Below are 17,723 nucleotides of genomic sequence, written 5' to 3'. Positions count from 1 at the left end.
ATTCCTTCTGTTTGAAGGTTTGGATTTCCACTCTAAGCTTGCTCATCTTTTGAGGTGGAAAGAATTTGGCCAGAAAAGCACTGACCAGCTTATCCCAAGAGTTCAGGCTATCCTTAGGTTGTGAATCCAACCATGTTCTAGCTCTATCTCTTACAGCAAAAGGGAAAAGCAGAAGCCTGTAGACTTCGGAATCAACTCCTTTGGTCTTGATAGTGTCACAGATTTGCAAGAATTCAGCTAAAAACTGATGAGGATCTTCCATTGGAAGTCCTTAAAACTTGCAATTCTGCTGCATTAGAGAAACTAATTGAGGCTTAAGCTCAAAGTTGTTTGCTCCACTTGCAGGAAGTGAGATGCTTCTTCCATAGAAGTTAGAAGAGGGTGCAATAAAGTCACCAAGCATCTTCCTTGCATCTCCACCATTGTTATTGGGTTCAGCCATGTCTCCTTCTTTTTCGAAAATTTCTATCAGGTCTTTTCCAGAGTGTTGTACCTTAGCTTCCTCTTCAGAGTCCTTTCAGGTTCACGGTCAGCTTCAACAAGAATGTTCTTATCCTTGCTCCTGCTCATATGAAAAAGAGGAGAATAGAAAAGAAAATATGGAGTCCTCTATGTCACAGTATAGAGATTCCTTATGTAAGTAGAAGAAAAGAAGAAAAAATTCGAACACAGAGAAGGAGAGAAGAATTCGAAATTAAATAAAATAAACTAAAAATATTTTTGTTTTTATTTTAAATGTTAATTAGAATTCGAAAATTAAGGAGGAAAATAAAATTAAATTGAAATTTAAAACAATTACTTAATAAAAAGAAATTTTTGAAAAAAAAAAGGTTAGTAATTTTCAAAAATAAGAGAGAGAAAAGTAGTTAGGTGGTTTTGAAAAAGATAAGGATTTTTAAAAATCAAACAAAAAGTTAAGTGGTTAATTGAAAAAGATTTTGAAAATCAATTTTGAAAAGATGGGAAGTTAGAAAAGATTTTAAAATTAAGTTTTGAAAAAGATATGATTTAAATTTATGATTGAAAATTATTTTGAAAAAGATTTGAAAAAGAAATTTAAAAAGATTTGATTTTGAAAATTGAAGTTGATTACTTGACTAACAAGAAACTAAAAGATATGATTCTAAAATTTAAAGATTGAACCTTTCTTAATAGGCAAGTAACAAACTTTAAAATTTTTGAATCAATCACATTAATTGTTAGTAAAGAATTTGAAATTATGAAATAGAATTAAGAAAAAAGATTTTGAAAATCATTTTTAAAAGTTTTCAATTAAGAAAATGAGAAAGATTTAATTTTTGAAAAGGTTTTGAAAAGATAAGATTTTTAAATTGAAAATTTGATTTGACTCATAAGAAACAACTTGATTTTAAAAATTTTTGAAAAAGTCAACTCAAATATTCAAATTTTATGAGAAGAAAAAGGGAAAGATATTCTTTTTTTATTTTTAAATTTTTAATGATGAAAGAGAAAAACAATGAAAAGACTCAAAACATGAAAATCATGAATCAAAACACACAATGCATGCAAGAACAATTTGAATGTCAAGATGAACACTAAGAACACTTTGAAGATCAAGATGAACATCAAGAACTTATTTTTGAAATTTTTTTTAAGAAAAGACACACATGCAAGACACCAAACTTAGAAATTTTCAATGTTTAGACACTAACAAATTGAAAATGCATATGAAAAATAAGAAAAGACATAAAACATGAAAATGCAAAGATCAAATAAAGACAATCATCAAGAACAACTTGAAGATCATGAAGAACATCATGCATGGGTTTTCGAAAATTCAAAGAAAAAGTGACAAAGATGCAATTGACACCAAACTTACAATTTGACACTAGACTCAAACAATAAACATAAATTTTTTTGGTTTTTATGATTTTATTAAAATTTTTTTGTATTTTTCGAAAATTAATTAGAAAAAGAAAAATAAGGATTTCAAAATTTTTAATGAGAATTCCAGGAATCATGCAATGTTAGTCTAAAGCTCCAGTCTAGGAATTAGACATGGCTTACTAGCCAGCCAAGCTTTTAGTGAAAGCTCCGGTCCAAAACACTAGACATGGCCAATGGCCAGCCAAGCTTTAGCATACAAATCAAGCATACAACAGCTGAATTGATGAGAATAAAAAAGCTCTTGTGATGATGAGTTGAAACCTCAGTCCAAAAGATTAGACATGGCTTCACAGCCAGCCAGACTTCAACAGATCATCATGAAACTCTAGAATTCATTCTTAAAAATTTTGAAGTCATAGAGTAATTTATTTTTTTTAAATCTTTTTTGAAAATAAAAATAAAAACAAAAATTTTAAAATTAAAATAAAATTACCTAATCTGAGCAACAAGATGAACCGTCAGTTGTCCAAACTTGAACAATCCCCGGCAACGACGCCAAAAACTTGGTGCACGAAATTGTGATCTCTAGCAACGGTGCCAAAAACCCAGTACACACGTTCGTAATCTCAAATTCTTTTTCACAACTCTGATACAACTAACCAGCAAGTGCACTAGGTCGTCCAAGTAATAAACCTTACGTGAGTAAGGGTCGATCCCACGGAGATTGTCGGCTTGAAGCAAGCTATGGTCACCTTGTAAATCTCAGTCAGGCATATTCAAATGGTTATGGGATTTTGATAATTAAAATATAAATAACAAAAAATAAGATAGAGATACTTATGTAATTCATTGGTGAGAATTTCAGATAAGCATATGGAGATGCTTTGTTCCTTCTGAATCCCTGCTTTCCTATTGCCTTCATCCAATCATCCCTACTCCTTTCCATGGCAACCTTTATGTTGGGGGATCACCGTTGTCAATGGCTACCATACGTCCTCTCAGTGAAAATTGTCCAAATGCGCTGTTACCGCACGGCTAATCATCTGTCGGTTCTCGATCATGTTGCAATAGGATCCAGTGATCCTTTTGCGTCTGTCACTACGCCCAACACTCGCAAGTTTGAAGCTCGTCACAGTCATCTCTTCCCAGATCCTACTCAGAATACCACAGATAAGGTTTAGACTTTCCGAATCTCAGGAATGGCTGCCAATAATTCTAGCCTATACCACGAAGACTCCGATCTTTCAGAATGGAGGCTAAGAGATAAACGCTCAATCCAAGGTAGAACGGAAGTGGTTGTCAGGCACGCGTTCATGGGTTGAGAATAGTGATAGTGTCACGGATCATCATATTCATCATGTTGAAGTGCAAGCGAATATCTTAGAATAGGAATAAGCTTGAATTGAATAAGAAAACAATAGTACTTTGCATTAATTCATGAGGAACAGCAGAGCTTCACACCTTAATCTATGGTGTGTAGAAACTCTACCGTTGAAAATACATAAGTGATGAAGGTCCAGATATGGCCGAATGGCTAGCCTCCCATGGAGGTCTCAGAACGTAAAATTATTCAAAGACTAACCAGAGATATAAAATAAATCACTAAAATTAGTTTTTATACTAAACTAGTAGCTAGGGTTACATAAGATAAGTAAATGATGTAGAAATCCACTTCCGAGCCCACTTGGTGTGTGCTTGGGTTGAGCATTGAGCTTTCATATGTAGAGACTCTTTTTGGAGTTAAACGCCAGGTTGTAGCCTGTTTCTGGCGTTTAACTCTGATTTGCAACCTGTTTCTGGTGTTTAACTACAGAATAAGGCAGGAATTTGGCGTTTGAACGCCGGTTTGTCTCATCTAAACCTGAGCAAAGTATGGACTATTATACATTGCTGGAAAGCACTGGATGTCTACTTTCCAACGCAATTGAGAGTGCGCCAATTGAGTTTCTGTAGCTTCAGAAAATCTATTTTGAGTGCAAGGAGGTCAGAATCCAATAGCATCTGCAGTCCTTCTTCAGCCTCTGAATCAGATTTTTCCTCAAGTCCCTCAATTTCAGCCAGAAATTACCTGAAATCACAGAAAAACACACAAACTCATAGTAAAGTCCAAAAATGTGATTTTTATTTAAAAAATAATAAAAATATACTAAAAACTAACTAAATCATACTAAAAACTATTTAAAAACAATGCCAAAAAGCGTATAAATTATCCACTCATCATGAATCTTGCATGATTAAAATAGTTGGTAAGAAACTTTACTTCGAAAAAGTAAACATCTCCAATACCTTAACTATTTTTTCTCACTGTTTTCATACCAAACGCACTATTTGTTCTCTTTATTCTTAATTCATTGTTTAATGCTTTTGAAAACCCATAAAATAATTTATTCTTTTTGCTTGACTAAGTCAATCAACTGACCATTGTTGCTCAGTTCCTCAGTCCTCGTGGGATCGACCTTCACTTACTTGAGGTATTACTTGGACAACCCGGTGCACTTTTTGGTTTAGTTGTGGATATTCTCAAAATCCGCACCATTTCCCTCCTCAGCAGGAGGAACCTGAGATATTTTAGGGACACTACTTTCCTCAGCATGAGTACTGGGATCAGTTGACAGAATCTATTGGGCGGTTGGCATCTTCTATTATTCAAATGAGCACAGAGCATAAGGACTACTCAGTCCTTCTTCATCAGCTAATGAAGGAGTAGTAGAGGCAGAGGTGCGACTTGGATGAGCTAAATTTCCAAAGAGGATTTCCTGGAGGGAGCAGCAGCCACCATGACTGAGGTGGTTGAGATTCTTTATTTTTTACTTATCTTAATCTCTATTTTTCAGTTCTGTATCTTATTTCTTGTCTCCTGTTTAAAACCTTTGCATGATTAGTAGTAGTACTTTATTATTTTCTAGTTTGTTTATTTATTTTGCTATTTTATAATTATTTGAAATATTGTCTCATGTATTACTTGCTGGGCTTGGAAAAATCAAAAGAAAAAGAAAAGTAGTAAAATGCATGAGGCTTAAGTTATATATAATGAGTTGTTCTAATTACTTTGATGTGGCAGAATTATCTATAATTCTGAATGTATGAACTGAACAGTACATATTTGATCTTAAAATTAAGAATGTTGGTTCTTGAAGAATAGAAACTTAGAGAAGTATTATGGATTCTCTAAAGTAAGTAAGAAATCGGTCCTTGAATATGAACAAACAGCAAAGAAAATAAAAATAAAAAGCAAGGTCCAGGGCTCTGAGCATCAATGGTTAGGAAGGTCTAAAATGATTAAAATCTCAAATGAGTTGTTTCCCTAACTGTATGCTTGTGGTGTGAATGTGTCAAGTTATCCTTGAGACAGAGCACTAAGAGTCGAGACCAAGTGCAATTACAGAGTATGCCAAAGGCTCTGAACACCACTGTCTGGGAGGAATAAAAAGAAAAATTAGAACTCAAAAGGGTTCCCCAGTTAAGTGCTTGTGGTGTTGTTATATCAAGTTAAGCTTGAAGACCAAACACTTAGAGTCACGGCTAGGCTCAAGGTGTAAAGTACCAAAGAAAAAGAAAAGAAAAAGTTGTGTTCAAGGATTAATTAGAGTTTCAAGAAAAAGAGAGTCCATCAGGGTTCTAGTTCTGAAAGCCGTCAATATTTTTGAGCTTCAAGAGACAATGAGATGCCAATCCCATTAAGAATTATAGTGTTATTAGCCCCACTCAGTGATTAGACAATAGCTAAAATGAACACTAAAGTCTTAGGCATTTTCTCTTCTCAGTCCTATATTGTTTTAGTTGCTTGAGGACAAGCAACTGTTCAAGTTTGGTGTTGTGATACGTGAATATCTTATACCAATTTTTTGCTTATTTTCTATTTAAATTTAGTAAGTTTAATTATATTTTAGTGTTAAAATCGTCTTTGGATGCTACATGGAGTTTTTCTGGTGTTTTTATTATTTAAGGTGAAATTCGGATCAATTTGGAGAGTTTTGAGCAAAACGGAGAAGAATTCAAGTTGCCCCTTTGGGAGCTAAATGCTAAGCTGGCATTTAGCGCCAGCAACTCAGAATGGATTGGAACGTTTCTGCCACTTTAGGCACTAAATGCCAAGCTGGAGTTTAGCGCCAGTAATCCGGATCACAATCACACTCTTGGAGCATCTTTTGTTGGATTTAGCTTTTAGTTATTATCTTATTTTTATTTTTGTAATTTTTATTTACAAACAAAATCTTTTAGGTTTAGGATTTATTATTTTATTTTGATTTCAAATCAAATTAGGTTAGATATAAAAGGGAAAAGATTCACCCTTTAGGGGGAGCTTCTCACTTCTGCACGTTTCACTTTTCGGAACCCTTGTTTTCTTTGTAAGTCATGAGCTGCTAAACCTCTACGGTTAAGGTTAGAAGCTCTGTTTATTTCTATGGATTAAGACTATTGCTTTTATATTTTAATTAATGTATTGATTTAGTTTTCAAGGATTGCTTTCGTTCTTCATCTTATGAATCTAGGTACAACGACAGTATAACCCTTATTCTACATGTGTTCTTGTGAGTCTCGACAGAGTTATCTCACTTGAACAACAGCTTGAAAGTAAATTCCTCCTAAATTGCTAATTACTTGAACTAATCTGGATACGTGCATATAATCCACTTAGATTTGGGTAATTAGGGTTTCTATGGCCACAACTAGAATTGCTCTTAATCCTCTAATCTAAATTAAGTGACCAAGACATTGGCGGTTGAATTAGGTTAGAGGAGACTAAATCACTAAGATATTAGGGTTTAGTCAATTACAGTTTCCTATGAAACAAATCTTGCATGATTAAAATAGTTGGTAAGAAAACCTAATCTGGAAGAATAAATGTAACACCCTAACTATCAAAGCTCATGCTTCTGGCTGCGCGACTCTGATAGCTCAGACATTACGATGACTCTTATACTATTTAATACTAAAATATGAGCCAGTTTAAAACTTTAAACCGTAATACCGCTCCAAAATATATTTGTTATAAAACGTACATCCATACATACAATACAACTTACAAAAACTCACAAGGAGTACATACATATGTATATATATATATATATATATATATATATAGATATTGAATAATATTACAAGCATTAACCAATACAATTCCTATCCCTCTTACCGAATGTATAACGACAAGGCGAGGGGACAATAAATAATAACTAAAGCAATACAAAGCATCACGACAACACTAGATAAACTCTTCGTGACTTCTGCGTCCACATCCTGAAAAGAGAAATTTTTAGGGGAGTGAGAACATCATCCTCGAAAGAGTTCTCAGTAGAGGGTTTTTGGGAATTACTATAATAGGATACATGAACGTAAAACCGTTATAGTGATTAATAACCTCCTTATGCATCTTTTCAAAAACAATGGTTTACTATAAAAGAAGAATCTGAAATCTTTTCTAAAAGAGGAACAGTTCATTTCTTGAAAATTTTAAAGCCTTTCAAAAGGTTTTTATATGCTGAACCAAATTAATTCTTCATACTTTTTCAAACCAAAAACATCAACCAGACATGGCCTTCGGCCCACCTAATGATCAACCACGGCCCTAGGCCCAAGCAACCCAAACAACAACCAATCACCACAGTCCAACAGAGTCTCAGTCGCAAACACAAATAGAAAGGTTTAAGCACAAACAAATAGTTACTGTAAGTAGAACAATTAGCAGTTAATCACAAGTAATCACGAAGGCAAACCAAGTACAATATGCACACCCAAACAATGTCACATAGATGCATATGATGAATGTCTGTCCTAGTGGCTGATGATATCATATGTTGGTTATAAAGCCAACCCGACAAGTCCTGGTAGCTAACCATTAGATTGTCCCTCTGTCGTGCATCCCCAACTCGAGTTATTCACAAGAGATAATTATAATTCACATCCAACACCCTCACTAGTGTATGTTCACGGGGGCGAGCTCATCCGGAACATTCATAGTGTCTGGCCACACTTACGACATAGGGTCAGCAGAGTATCAAGTCTCAACCTGCAGCACTTGGTGGCTAGCCACTGCTTCTACCCAGGAAAACTCGTATCTCAGATAGTTGGAAGTGCAAAATCACCATATATGCATATTCTTAACCATAAATCAACATTCATTTCAGCCTTTCGACTTAAATTCATGACTCATCGTCAGCCATCCGGCTCATAACATATTCCGCAATCAGCCAAAATTCGTTATCATACACAGCCATTTCGGCTCATAAAAAAATAGCACTTCCACCATCCAATATCATCAAATTCATAAAATCAGCATTCAAGCCATAAATCACCTTTTCTCAATTCACTTCACTTTGAAATCAAATTTCAACTCTTTTCAGCCTTGGCTTTAAAGTTTCCATTCCTCAAATCATTTCAGGCTCATCAGCCCCTTTTACTCAAAGTAAGTTTCCCGTTTAAAAACAAATCCACTCTCGGCATCCTCTTTCCAAAACTTTCAAAACCATGGCAAATTAAAGATCTCTTTTGAAATATTCAAAATCATCCACCCAACAATGGGATTTTATAACAAAAGTTCCTCGGCAGAGTCTCAAGTCTTTAGGGGAGAATAACATAACTCATTTCCTCAAATTCACTTAAATTCATTAAAACCTTGGCATCCTGATTTGAGTAATACAACAGGATCTAAGCCAAACCGAGTCATGTAATCAATTACTCCTTTCAAAGCCGTTTCCTTTACTTAAACAAAACCAGCTTCAACCCCATGATAAATTCTAAAGCGTTTCAAACTGCTCAAAAATTGTTTTACTCTTGCAAAAATTCAGAATTCAAAGAGTACTTAAAACTTTTCCCAAAACATTTTAGAATGAAACTTGTCAATAGACGTTCAGGTTCTTTCAAAGTTACTGAAACTCCTCTAATTGAAACCCTCAAGTCAAATTCAAAGACATAACCTTTTTCACATTTTAAACAGGCTTAAAACATAAGTTTCATCTAAATAACTTTCTCCCAAAAGAGATACAATACTTTTCTTAAGAAACAAGACTAAATCACAATTTCCTTTTTAATAATTCATTTCAAAAGCATAAGTCATCCCTTTCTTAATAATTCAAATAAAATAGTAGAAGTCTTTAACTCATAATTTTCCAGATAACATTTCAATAAAGTTCTGGATTCTACCGGAATTTTGGCAGCACCTCCCCTAAAACTTGGACTTTGCCGCCCGGTTCGGGTCCCAACTAAACCATTCCACAATCCTTTTCAACAGTCCAAATGCAAAAATAAGTTCAAAAGCAAGCTAAATCCAACAGTCACCTCATTTTCATATCTCAAGGAAACCGTTTCAAAATTAAATCATTATCAACCGATTAAACTCATTTCCAAAATTTTAAAGAAACAGTTCAGCAACAATTCATTTATCAAAACCAAATCAATTAAGGCAAACCATGCTGAATCCAAAAGTGTATTCTATTTTTTACATTATCAAGAAAATCAACTCAACTCAAATCAATTCCCAACGGATTAAACTCGATCTCAAATCTCTAAGAGAATCAACTTAAAAAACATTCCATTTCACAAAGTTGCACAACGATCCAGTCAAACAAACATTCATAATCATTCAAGACAACCAAACAATACATAAGACTGATACAATCACCAAATATACATTGTCTCACATCAGTATCCATATGTAATAATTTCAATATATAAAACATAGTTTTCGGAAAAAGCCCCTACCTCAAAGCGAACCATAACCGAAATGCATCACAGGAACCTTCTCTCTTAACCCGAAATCACCGACAACCGTAACCTCATCTCTAAGCCACTTTCGCAGTAACCACAGCAACTCTAATCGCGACATACAACAACCGAAACTCAATCTTATAGCAATTAACGCCACAAACCTCAGCGTAAGACAACAGAACAGTAACTGTAACACCCTAACTATCAAAGCTCACGCTTCCGGCTGCGCGACTCTGATAGCTCGGACATTACGACAACTCTTATACTATTTAATACTAAAATATGAGCCTGTTTAAAACTTTAAACCGCAACACCGCTCCAAAGTACTCTTATTATGTAACGTACATCCATACATACAATAGAACTTACAAAAACTCACAAGGAGTGCATATATATATATACATATAAATAACTTTACAAGCATTAATCAATACAATTCCTATCCCTCTTATAGAAAGTATAAAGGTAAAGGCGAGGGAACAAAATATAATAACTAAAGCAATACAGAGCATCTCAACAATAACTAAATAAGCTCTGCGTGACTTCTGCGTCTAAACCTGGGGAAAATTGTAGGGGGTGAGAACATCATCCTTGAAAGGGTTCTCGGTAGAGGGTTTTTGGGAATTACTGTAATAGGATACGTGAAGGCAAACCGTACTGTCCTACTGGCTAATGATATCATCTGTCGGTTATAAAGCCAGCCCGACAAGTCCTGGTAGCTAACCATTGTACTGTCCCTCTGTCGTGCATCCCCAACTCGAGTTATTTCTCGATCATCATCATGATCATAATCATAATCCATATCCAACACCCTCACTAGTGTATATTCACGGAGGCGAGCTCATCCGGGACTTTCACAGTGCCTGGCCACACTTACGACATAAGGTCAATAGAGTCTCAAGTCTCCACCTGGAGCACGTGGTGGCTAGCCACTGCTTTCTTCCAGGGAAACTCGTGTCTCTGATAGTGGAAGTGCAAAATTACAATTATCCATATTTCAGCATATATGCATTCATTCTCAGCCATGAATCAACATTCATCTCATCCATCTGGCTTAAATTCACAATTCATAGTCAGCCATCCGACTCATAACATATTTCGCAATTAGCCATGATTCATTATCATACACAGCCATTCCGGCTCATAACAAAATAGCACTTCCACCATTCAACATGATCAAATTCATAAAATCGGCATTTAAGCCATAAATCACTTTTCTCAATTCAATTTATTCTAAAATCAAATTTCAGCTCTTTTCAGCCTTGGCTTTAAAGATCTCATTTCTCAAATCATCTCAGGCTCATAAGCCACTTTTACTCAATGTAAGTTCCCCTTTTAAAACAAAGCCACCCTCGGCATTCTCTTTCCAAAACTTCCAAAACTGTGGCAAGTTAAGGATTTATTTAGAAATATACAAAATCATCCATCCAACAACGGGATTTTATAACAAAAGTTTCTCGGCAGAGTCTCAAGTCTTTAGGGGAGATTAACATAACTCATTTCCTCAAATTCACTTACAGTCATTAAAACCTTGGCTTCCTGATTTGTGTAACAAAATAGGATCTAAGCCAAATCGAGTCATGTAATCAATTACTCTTTTCAAAGCCGTTTCCTTTACTCAAACAAAAAACCAGCTTCAACCCCATGGGAAATTCTAAAGCGTTTCAACTGCTCAAAAATTGCTTTAGTCTTGCAAAAATTCAGAACTCATAGAGTACTTAAAACTTTTCCCAAAACATTTTAGAATGAAACTTGTCAATAGACGTTCAGGTTCTTTCAAAGTCACTGAAACTTCTCTAATTGAAACCCTCAAGTCAAATTCAAAGGCATAAACCCTTTTGATGCCAGGGCATCTTGGCCAGTTTCACTGACCTTTTTCTTTACTATTTTGGGGTAGTTTCATGTATTTTCTTAGTAAATTAGCAAGTTTTGGGTGAATATACTCTTACATCTTGATTCAAGCAAACTTTGTGAACTTTACATGATTTCATGAGAATTATGCATGAATTGAATGATAAAATGGATGATGCATGATCTCATGACTTGAAACAAAGCTTTGATGCACCTTGTTTGTTTGATTTCAGGACAAAGGAGGCAAGGAAGAGACACGTTAGCAGCCACGTTAGTCTCACTAACGTGACCACTAACGTGAAATGGGAGCAAGCTTGCAACGTTAGTGGTAAAGTTATCACCAACAACGCCTTCGAAAGCCATCATAACCCACGTTAGTTGCGACGTTAGTTACATTAACGTGGGAACTAACGTGGAAGGAAAGAGAAGCTCCAACGTTAGTGGTAAAAGTAAGCACCACTAACGTTCTAAAAGGCTATAAATAGCCACGTTAAGAGTCACGTTAATCCAATTAACGTGAACTCTAACATGGAATAAGAAGAGATCACCAACGTTAGTGACACTCACCTTTGTCACTAATGCTGGATCAGGCCAAGATTGCCTATGTTAGTGGTCACGTCAAGACCACTAACGTGAATGGTAACGTGGGGCAAAGGATGATATGCCAACGTTGGTGACACTAACCTTTGTCACTAACGTTAGAGATGGCAAGCACACCCACGTTAGTGGTCACGTTAATGCCATTAACGTGAAGGACTAACGTGGAAGAAAGGGGCATTTTGAAGCGTTAGTGACAAAGGTAAGTGTCACTAACGCCCTCGAGCTTTGGCATGCCCACGTTAAGGGCCACGTTAGTTGGTAAAAGTAAGTGTCAATAACGCTTGCGAAGGGCTAAAAGGCTACGTTAGTGGTCACGTTAGTGGTCACGTTAGTACCACTAACGTTGAAGTTAACGTGGATCAACTGGTTTGGAATGTTAGTTACAAAGTTATCGTCACTAACGCTTTCAAACCCAAGTTTACACTTAACATCAACGCCACTAACGTATTAACTAACGTCCTACCATGCCTGACTCACATTCTTTCTGCAAGCAAAGCTGAGCCCACTGAAGACTGTAGTTGCTTCAACTAAAGATCAAGGGCCCATATCCAAGACTTGAAGAGCTAACTAGAAGATCAGAAGAGTAGTATATATAGGGATAGTTTTGAATTAAAGAGGGGATCTGAATTTTGGGAGCTACACTTTGTACATTTTACTTTCTCTGCAACTTCTAGTTTAATTTCAGAATGCACTCTTCTCTATCATCTTCCACTTCCAGAGCTATGAACAACTAAACCCCTTTTCATTGGGTTAGGGAGCTGATGAGTGGATAATTTATACGCTTTTTGGCATTATTTTTATATAGTTTTTAGTATGATTTCATTAGTTTTTAGTATATTTTTATTAGTTTTTAAATAAAAATCACATTTCTGGACTTCACTATGAGTTTGTGTATTTTTCTGTAATTTCAGGTAATTTCTGGCTGAAATTGAGGGACTTGAGCAAAAATCTGATTCAGAGGCTGAAGAAGGACTGCAGATGCTATTGGACTCTGACCTCTCTGCACTCGAAATAAATTTTCTGGAGCTACAGAAACCCAATTGGCGCGCTCTTAATTGCGTTGGGGAGTAGACATCCAGGGCTTTCCAGCAATATATAATAATCCATACTTTTCTTGAGTTTTGACGACGCAAACTGGCGTTCAAATGCTAACTTCCTACCCTATTCTGGAGTTAAATGCCAGAAACAGGTTAGAAATCAGAGTTAAACACCAGAAACAGGCTACAACCTGGCGTTTAACTCCAAAAAGAGTCTCTATACATGAAAGCTCAATGCTCAGTCCAAGCACACACCAAGTGGGCCCGAATGTAGATTTCTACATCATTTACTTATCTTATGTAACCCTAGTTACTAGTTTAGTATAAAAACTACTTTTAGTGATTTATTTTATATCTCTTGTTAGTCTTTGAATAATTTTACGTTCAAAGATCACGTTTAGGGGGCTGGCCATTCGGCCATGCCTGGACCTTCATCACTTATGTATTTTCAACGGTAGAGTTTCTACACACTATAGATTAAGGTGTGGAGTTCTGCTGTTCCTCATAAATTAATGCAAAGTACTATTGTTTTCTTATTCAATTCAAGCTTATTCCTATTCTAAGATATTCGCTTGCACTTCAACATGATGAATATGATGATCCGTGACACTCATCACTATTCTCAACCTATGAACGCGTGCCTGACAACCACTTCTATTCTACCTTGGATTGAGCGTTTATCTCTTAGCCTCCATTCCAAAAGATAGAAGTCTTCGTGGTATAAGCTAGAATTATTGGCGGCCATTCTTGAGATCCGGAAAGTCTATACCTTGTCTGTGGTATTCCGAGTAGGATCTGGGAAGGGATGACTGTGACGAGCTTCAAACTCGCGAGTGTTGGGCGTAGTGACAGACGCAAAAGGATCACTGGATCCTATTCCAACATGATCGAGAACTGACAGATGATTAGCCGTACGGTGACAGCGCATTTGGACCATTTTCACTGAGAGGACGGGAAGTAACCATTGACAATGGTGATGCCCAACATACAGCTTGCCATGGAAAGGAGTATGAGTGATTGGATGAAAGTAATAGGAAAGCAGTGATTCAGAAGGAACAAAGCATCTCCATATGCTTATCTGAAATTCTCACCAATGAATTACATAAGTATCTCTATCTTATTTTCTGTTATTTATATTTTATTTATCAAAATCCCATAACCATTTGAATCTGCCTGACTGAGATTTACAAGGTGATCATAGCTTACTTCAAGCCGACAATCTCCGTGGGATCGACCCTTACTCACGTAAGGTTTATTACTTGGACGACCCAGTGCACTTGCTGGTTAGTTGTATCAGATTTGTGAAAAAGAATTTGAGATTATAAATGTGCGTACCAAGTTTTTGGCGCCGTTGCCGGGGATTGTTCGAGTTTGAACAACTGACGGTTCATCTTGTTGCTCAGATTAGGTAATTTTATTTTAATTTTAAGCTTTTTGTTTTTATTATTTTTAATTTCAAAAAAAATTTCAAAAAAAATATAAATTATTCTATGACTTCAGAATTTTTAAGAATGAATTCTAGAGTTTCATGATGATCTGTTGAAGTCTGGCTAGCTGTGAAGCCATGTCTAATCTTTTAGACCGAGGTTTCAACTCATCATCACAAGAGCTTTTTTATTCTCATCAATTCAGCTGTTGTATGCCTGATTTGTATGCTAAAGCTTGGCTGGCCATTAGCCATGTCTAGTGTTTTGGACCGGAGCTTTCACTAAAAGCTTGGCTGGCTAGTAAGCCATGTCTAATTCCTGGACTGGAGCTTTAGACTAACATTGCATGATTCCTAGAATTCTCATTAAAAATTTTGAAATCCTTATTTTTCTTTTTCCAATTAATTTTCAAAAATTACAAAAAAAAATTTAATAAAATCATAAAAACCAAAAAAATTTTTGTTTATTTTTTCAGTTTAGCGTCAAATTGTAAGTTTGGTGTCAATTGCATCTTTGTCACTTTTTCTTTGAATTTTCGAAAACCCATGCATGATGTTCTTCATGATCTTCAAGTTGTTCTTGATGATTGTCTTTATTTGATCTTTGCATTTTCATGTTTTGTGTCTTTTCTTATTTTTCATATGCATTTTCAATTGAAAATCTCTAAGTTTGGTGTCTTGATGTGTGTCTTTTCTTAAAAAATTTTCAAAAAATAAGTTCTTGATGTTCATCTTGATCTTCAAAGTGTTCTTCTCATAAAATTTGAATATTTGAGTTAACTTTTTCAAAAAAATTTAAAATCTAGTTGTTTCTTATGAGTCAAATCAAATTTTCAATTTAAAAATCTTATATTTTCAAACCCTTTTCAAAAATCAAATCTTTCTCATTTTCTTATATTTTCAAAAACTTTTAAAAATGATTTTCAAAATATTTTTTTTCTTAATTTTATTTCAAAATTTCAAATTCTTTACTAACAATTAATATGATTGATTCAAAAATTTTAAAGCTTGTTACTTGCTGATGAGCGGATAATTTATACGCTTTTTGGTATTATTTTTAGTATGTTTTTAGTAGAATCTAGTTACTTTTAGGGATGTTTTCATTAGTTTTTATGTTAAATTCACATTTCTGGACTTTACTATGAGTTTGTGTGTTTTTCTGTGATTTCAGTTATTTTCTGGCTGAAATTGAGGGACTTGAGCAAAAATCAGATTCAGAGGTAGAAGAAGGACTGCTGATGCTGTTGGATTCTGACCTCCCTGCACTCAAAGTGGATTTTCTGGAGCAACAGAACTCAAAATGGCGCGCTTCCAATTGCGTTGGAAAGTAGACATCCAGGGATTTTCAGCAATATATAATAGTCCATACTTTGGCCGAGTTTAAATGATGTAAAATGGCGTTGAACGCCAATTCTATGCTGCTGTCTGGAGTTAAACGCCAGAAACACGTCACAAACCAGAGTTGAACGCCAAAAATACGTTACAACCTGGCGTTCAACTCCAGAAAGAGCCTCTGCACGTGTAACATTCAAGCTCAGCCCAAGCACACACCAAGTGGGCCCCGGAAGTGGATTTATGCATCAATTACTTACTTCTGTAAACCCTAGTAACTAGTTTAGTATAAATAGGACTTTTTACTATTGTATTTGACATCTTTGAACATCTTTTGATCATTTTTAGATCTCTAGACCTCCATGGGAGGCTGGCCACTCAGCCATGCTTACCCTCTATTCACTTATGTATTTTCAACGGTAGAGTTTCTACACTCCATAGATTAAGGTGTGGAGCTCTGCTGTTCCTCAAAGATTAATGCAAAGTACTACTATTTTTCTATTCAATTCAACTTATTCCGCTTCTAATATATTCATTCGCACTTCAACCTGAATGTGATGAACGTGACAATCATCATCATTCCCCCACGAACGCGTGCCTAACAACCACTTCCGTTCCACCTTAGATTGAATTAGTATCTCTTGGATCTCTTAATCAGAATCTTCATGGTATAAGCTAGATTGATGGCGGCATTCATGAGAGTCCGAAAAGTCTAAACCTTGTCTGTGGTATTCCGAGTAGGACTCTGGGATTGAATGACTATGACGAACTTCAAACTCGCGAGTGCTGGGCGTAGTGACAGACGCAAAAGGAGGGTGAATCCTATTCCAGTATGATCGAGAACCTCATATGATTAGCCGTGATGTGACAGAGCATTTGGACCATTTTCACAAGAGGATGGGATGCAGCCATTGACAAGGGTGATGCCTCCAGACGATTAGCCATGCAGTGATAGTGCATCGGACCATTTTCCAGAGAGGATAAAAAGTAGCCATTGAAAATGGTGATGTCCTTACATAAAGCCAGCCATGGAAAGGAGTAGGATTGATTGGATGAAGACAGCAGGAAAGCAGAGGTTCAGAGGAACGAAAGTATCTCTATGCGCTTATCTGAAATTCTCACCAATGATTTACATAAGTATTTCTATCCTTATTTTATTATATATTTTCGAAAACTCCAATACTATTTTATATCCGCCTGACTGAGATCTACAAGGTGACCATAGCTTGCTTCATACCAACAATCTCCGTGGGATCGACTCTTAGTCACGTAAGGTTTATTACTTGGACGACCCAGTGCACTTGCTGGTTAGTTGTATCAAAGTTGTGAATGAAAAACAATTTATTAAGACGTGCGTACAGAGTTTTTGGCGCCGTTGCCTGAGATCACAATTTTGTGCACCAGGTTTTTGGCGCCGTTGCCGGGGATTGTTCGAGTTTGGACAACTGACGGTTCATCGTGTTGCTCAGATTGGGTAATTTTCTTCTTATTTTGTTTTCAAAAAGTTTTCAAAAAAAAAAGTTTTCAAAAATATATTTTTCTTCAGAATTTTAAGAATGAATTCTAGTGTTTCATGATGATTTGTTGAATCCTGGCTGGCTGTAAAGCCATGTCTAAATTCGTTTGGACTGAGGCTTCAACTAATCACTTCAATGCATGTAATCCTGGAATTCATATTAAAAATTTTGGAATCCTTATTTTTCTTTTTCTAAATGATTTTCGAAAAAAATATACAAAAATCCAAAAAAATCATAAAATCATAAAAATCAAAAATATTTTTTTGTTTCTTGTTTGAGTCTTGAGTCAATTTTTAAGTTTGGTGTCAATTGCATACTCATCTTGCATTTTTCGAAAATTGCATTCATGTTATATTGTTTTGTGTTGTATGGTGTTTTTCATATGAATTCTTGAATTCTTAGTGT

The sequence above is a fragment of the Arachis hypogaea genome, chromosome 17 (assembly GCF_003086295.3).
Source record: "Arachis hypogaea cultivar Tifrunner chromosome 17, arahy.Tifrunner.gnm2.J5K5, whole genome shotgun sequence".
Taxonomy (NCBI): Eukaryota; Viridiplantae; Streptophyta; class Magnoliopsida; order Fabales; family Fabaceae; genus Arachis; species Arachis hypogaea.
The sequence above is the reverse complement of the archived record's forward strand: the minus strand, read 5'-3'. Positions refer to the sequence as shown.